The following is a 6034-nucleotide window of genomic DNA, read 5'->3' as shown; positions in this document are numbered from 1 at the left end:
ATGCGGGACAGAGGCATTTAAAGGAAATGTCAGTGCACTATTACCTCATCTTGTCCTATGTGTGTATTCTCAGAGTTCAGAAAGTGGGTATAATGTATAAATGACAGCAACACTTTACATGTCTGTGATCTGAATAAAGGAAATTCAGTTCTACCCGCTGCAAGGGAAGAAATGCTTTTGTAAGGTGGTTCAGTGCCAGCTCCTATTCCTCCCTTCACAGAGAGGGTTGTGTGCAAAATTACTCTGAGGAAGTCCTATTGCGTGTATTAGAAAAGAGGTTAGAGTGATGATCACATTGTTCCCTTCTGGTGGCCTTAGAATCTGCGAATCAAAGATTCTCCGTGCCCTAATGTGTTCTCTCTCTAATTGGAGCAAAAGCAGCCTCCTTGCAGGGAGGGATCCCCAAAGTGACTGCACCTTGGGGGACAAGGTCGGTCAGGTAATATCTTTTATAGGCCCAACTTCTGAGCTTTTGAGCTATACAGACCTCTTCTTCAGGTCTGGGAAAGGTACTCCCAGCATCACAGCTAAATGTAAAGTGGAACAGATTGTTTAGCATAAGAAGTTACCACTTATTCTGTAGAACTGATCAATGAAATTGTTTTTAACTGTTCACTTTATAAATATAACTTCATAAGCAAAGTTTTATGAATGAAACAACATTCATTCATAAAACCGGTTACCCCAATAACTGGCTAATTGAATTTCACTTTCAATCCAATTGCTGCTTAAATCGCTGAAACTTACACTGTTTCAACATTCATAGCAGCCGTGTTAGTCAGTATTCGCAAAAAGAAAAGGAGTACTTGTGGCACCTTAGCGACTAACCAATTTATTTGAGCATAAGCTTTCGTGAGCTACAGCTCACTTCATCGGATGCATGTAGCTCACAAAAGCTTATGCTCAAATAAATTGTTTAGTCTCTAAGGTGCCACAAGTACTCCTTTTCTTTTTGCAAATAAATTTGTTAGTCTCTAAGGTGCCACAAGTACTCCTTTTCTTTTTGTTTCAACATTATGTAACCCTTCTGCCCGTCAGAGTTGGCAGCAACAAGGGCTGGGTTTAATATCTAGGGGATCCATTCCAATAACACAATGCAAAACCAGCTCAAGCCCCCACCCAGTGAGCTGGGACAAATATATACCACCCCTGCTGGGCACCTGCAAGAGGCAATACTTCCCCTCTCGCAAGCACAGAGTCTGAGTGTGGCAAAAAGCCTTTTAATAACAGAGAGAAACAATGTGGCATTATGTTGGGGAAACACCACCAACAGGATTCATACCACAACCTATGAGCAAAAAACCCACCCCAAGCAAATTGGGGCATGTCCTTTCCCTTTGGTTCTTGAGTCCAGCAACCCGAAATCACCCAAAGTCCCAAAAGTCCAATGACCCACAAGTCTCTGTCCCTGGTCAGGGCAGCCCCAGAGTTCAAAACTTTATCTGCAGAGCTTTACCTCCCAACCTGGGTGGAGATCGGGCGGGGGAGGTGGGAGGGAAGAGAGGTAAGGGGCACCTTACATGATCTGAAGCTGACTGCCCCGCAGCTCCATAGGGCTCCGCTCCACTCCACCAGCTCCGCATCCCACAAGCAGCTCCCACCATCCCATGAACAACTCCACCAGCCGGTTCACACACTGCTCTGCTCCACGTCCCAGAAGCAGCTCCCGCCATCCCATGAACTGCTCCATAATATATCTTCAGGCTCCCCCACTACTTAACACAACACTCAGTGATTTCAGCTCTTTAGGTGAATTCAGCTTGTAGTAGGGGAACTTCAGTGCTGGTGCACCATTAGCCCAAAGTGAGCTCAGCAGCTTGTAACAAGACTCCTAATGGAATCAAAATTAGCTCTGATATTCCACAGTAGAGAGAGGAGGAAGTGCAATTAGCATATAAGACCCTTACCAAGGGACCCATACTAGCAAGTGTTAATACTTGTCCCCAATCTCCCTCTCAATTCACAGAGGTTTGGAACCCATGACCCTTGCCTAGCGAGTGCTACTTAGTTGATGGTGAGTCCCTCCATCATAACAAAAGGCCAAGTACAGTTCCAAGCACAGTTCCCATAATCAGGGTAATAACAATTTATTCTTCCTGCCCCAATAACAGAGACACTGGGGATCCAAAAGCAGCCAAAGTGACCATTTGGGCAGCTATGGCCTCATTCTAGATGGGGTGGGTGTGCCTATGCAAATAAGATCGTCCCCTAAAGTTCTTTTCCACAACTTGCCACACCTCACCACCAGATGTCAGGGTGGAGCTCATCCTGACTCTGCTTACATCTGTAACTTCTGTTCACTGTTTGCCATTCCTTACACTTGTCCATATTGTAACTCAAACTCCATTTTAACTTGTTCCAAACTCCATTTTAAAATGCTCACTCCATTTTGTAAAAGTTTGCTGCAACCTTCATTTTTGCAAAACCCTGCTGTAATCTTATTAGTTTAATTTAGATGTGTGAATGAGGTATGTATGGATGATGGAATCAACCTCTAGCCCCAGCCTGTCCTGATGAAATAAAGTGTAAACACCCAATGGCTGAAGATGCAAACAGCCCTGACAAAGTAAGAGGAGTCCACCCTCAAAAGAAAAGAACAAAAGTACAATTGAAGAAATATCAAAGCCAGGTCCTAGGCTGAAAGTCATGTCTGCCATTGATATTTGATCAATCACACCGGACCCAGAGGTAGCGTGACACACCAAGACCTATCGACTTTGGATTCAAACTAAAGCCTATAAAAAGGATGGGTGAGATGGAAGACTTTGGAGTGTAACATTCTGCTGCCAACATGGAAGGGCATCGGTGCATGCCCAACAGAGACCCAGCTCTTCCTTGTGCCCGGCTTTCCTGGCCAGTTAGCCGCCACAAGCTACGAACCCAAGCCACGAACTGAAGCTACATTCAGGTAACTATACAGCAGCCGCAGAACCTTTGTGTGTGTATGAATGAACGTGTGAATGAATGTGAAACTGAATTAAATGTTATACCTATAACTGACTGCCTACTATGATTCTTTTTGTATTCACAATAAATGTGACATTTTGTCTTATCCCCTTTAATAAGATCTTGCTGGTTTCTATTTTATTGGTATAACAATTCTAAGGCACCATTCACGGAAGAGTGGCCCATTTACACCTCTGCAGTCATAGGACACAAAGAGGGAGTTGGGCATAGGCGCTGACTTCCCTTCTGCCCAGTGGGTGCTTCATTGCTAAGGCAATTGGTTGGTATATTATTCTCAAGTCTCTCCAGGAAAGAGAGTGAAGGGGCTTGGGGGGATAGGGATTGTAAGTGACCCTTCCCTGAATTTTTGTGTAAATCACTTGGTGGTGGCAGCAATACCATCCAAGGACAAGGAAAGGAGTTTGTGCCTTGGGGAAGTTTTAACCTAAACTGGTAGAATATAAATTTAGGGGGGTCTTTCAGGTGGGTCCCCACATCTGTACCACAGAGTTCAGTGTGGGGGGGAACCCAGCCTCTTCCTACTCCTGCCCCACCTGCATTCCACCCCGCTTCTGCTAAGTTCCCACCCCTGCCCCGCCTCTTCTCCGCTTCCTCCACTGAGTGTACTCCATGCCACATGCCTGCGCCTCCCCCTCCACTCCCTCCTGGAAAGTCCTAAATCACTGCCAAACAGCTGTTAGGCGGCAAGTGCTGGGAGGGAGGGGAAGGAGCAGGCGTGCATGGGGGGAGGAGGTAAGAAGGGGGTGGGAATGGGGATGGAGGTAGCTTGGTTGCTGGTGGGTGCAGAGCACCCGCTAATTTTTCCCCGTGGGTGCTCTAGCCCCGGAGCACTCATGGAGTCATAGAATCATAGAATATCAGGGTTGGAAGGGACCTCAGGAGGTCATCTAGTCCAACCCCCTGCTCAAAGCAGGACCGATCCCCAATTAAATCATCCCAGCCAGGGCTTTGTCAAGCCTGACCTTAAAAACTTCTAGGGAAGGAGATTCCACCACCTCCCTAGGTAACGCATTCCAGTGTTTCACCACCCTCCTAGTGAAAAAGTTTTTCCTAATATCCAACCTAAATCTCTCCCACTGCAACTTGAGACTATTATTCCTTGTCCTGTCATCCACTACCCTGAGAATAGTCTAGATCCATCCTCTTTGGAACCCCCTTTCAGGTAGTTGAAAGCAGCTAACAAATCCCCCCTCATTCTTCTCTTCCACAGACTAAGCAATCCCAGTTCCCTCAGCCTCTCCTCATAAGTCATGTGTTCCAGTCCCCTAATCATTTTTGTTGCCCTCTGCTGGACGTTTTCCAATTTCTCCACATCCTTCTTGTAGTGTGGGGCCCAAAACTGGACACAGTATTCCAGATGAGGCCTCACCAATGTCGAATAGAGGGGAAAGATCAGGTCCCTCGATCTGCTGGCGATGCCCCTATGTATACATCTCAAAATGCCATTGACCTTCTTGGCAACAAGGGCACACTGTTGACTCATATCCAGCTTCTCGTCCACTGTAACCCCTAGGTCCTTTTCAGCAGAACTGCTGCCGAGCCATTCGGTCCCTAGTCTGTAGTGGTCCATGGGATTCTTCCGTCCTAAGTGCAGGACTCTGCACTTGTCCTTGTTGAACCTCATCAGATTTCTTTTGGCCCAATCCTCTAATTTGTCTAGGGTCCTCTGTATCCTATCCCTACCCTCCAGTGTATTTACCTCTTGTCCCAGTTTAGTGTCATCTGCAAACTTGCTGAGGGTGCAATCCACACCATCCTCCAGATCATTTATGAAAATATTGAACAAAACCAGCCCAAGGACTGACCCTTGGGGCACTCCGCTTGATACTGGCTGCCAACTAGACATGGAGCCATTGATCACTACCCGTTGAGCCCAACAATCTAGCCAACTTTCTACCCACTTTATAGTGCACTCATCCAGCCCATACTTCTTTAACTTGCTGACAAGAATACTGTGGGAGACCGTGTCAAAAGCTTTGCTAAAGTCAAGGAACAACACGTCCACTGCTTTCCCTTCATCCACAGAACCAGTTATCTCATCATAGAAGGCAATTAGATTAGTCAGGCATGACTTGCCCTTGGTGAATCCATGCTGGCTGTTCCTGATCACTTTCCTCTCGTCTAAGTGCTTCAGAAAGTCAGTGCCTATGCAGTTGGGGGTTACAGGTTGTTGTACTGAACCATAAATCCAGTGTCCCTATTGTGTCTATAATTGTTAATGTCTAGCAGAATTATGAATTTAAGCTCTCAGGCTCATCTTTTGAAAGTGTTGTGCAGGTTTCCTTTGAGGATAAGGACTGAGAGAGGTCAGCTATAGAGTGATTGCGTTATGAAAAGTGCTCACTCACCGGTGATGTGGTGTGTTTGTCTTTTATCAGTTTCCTGTGTGAGTTTATTTGAGAGTGTAGTGATTGGCTGGTTTCAACCACATAGTTCCTATTGTGGAATTTAGTGCACTGGATGAGGTAGGCCACAGGTTGTGAAAGGCACATGTAGGATCCACTGATCTTGAAAGGCATGTTGGAGGAGCGGGGTTGATCATGGTAGCAGTGGAGATATAGCTGCAGTTTTTACATCTGTATTTGCGTTTCTGGTGAACACAGCAAGCCCCACATGGCTAGTACTTGGGTTAGCTGGTGGCCTTGCCCTCTAGGCTTGGGACTTTTAATATGGATTCATAGAAGTGTAGGACTGGAAGACACCTCAGTAGGCCATCTAGTCCAGTCCCTTGCACTCATGGAAGGGTAGGGTTAAATATACCTCTCCCCCCCCCCCCCCCCTTAGCCAGACAAGTCCTCATTAGTGGCTGGGGCCAGGTCATGGGCAGCTGAGCAGCAGCGGGCTGTAAGGTGAGGATATAACCAGTGTGGAAAAATTAGGGGTGGGGTAATAGGTGCCTATATAAGACTAAACCCAGAATATCTAGATTGTCCCTATAAAATCGGGACAGCTGCTCCCTCAGGCCAGCTGTGAGTGACCCCAGGCACAGCTGGCTCTGCCCCATGTGCTGTAGCAAGAGGGGTCTGGCTGGAGGCTCCTTTGCCGCTTGGTCTCTCCGGCTCAGCGA

Source organism: Lepidochelys olivacea (genome assembly GCF_965140295.1).
Source record: "Lepidochelys olivacea isolate rLepOli2 genome assembly, chromosome: 1".
Classification (NCBI taxonomy): Eukaryota; Metazoa; Chordata; order Testudines; family Cheloniidae; genus Lepidochelys; species Lepidochelys olivacea.
This window is presented reverse-complemented; position numbering follows the sequence as displayed.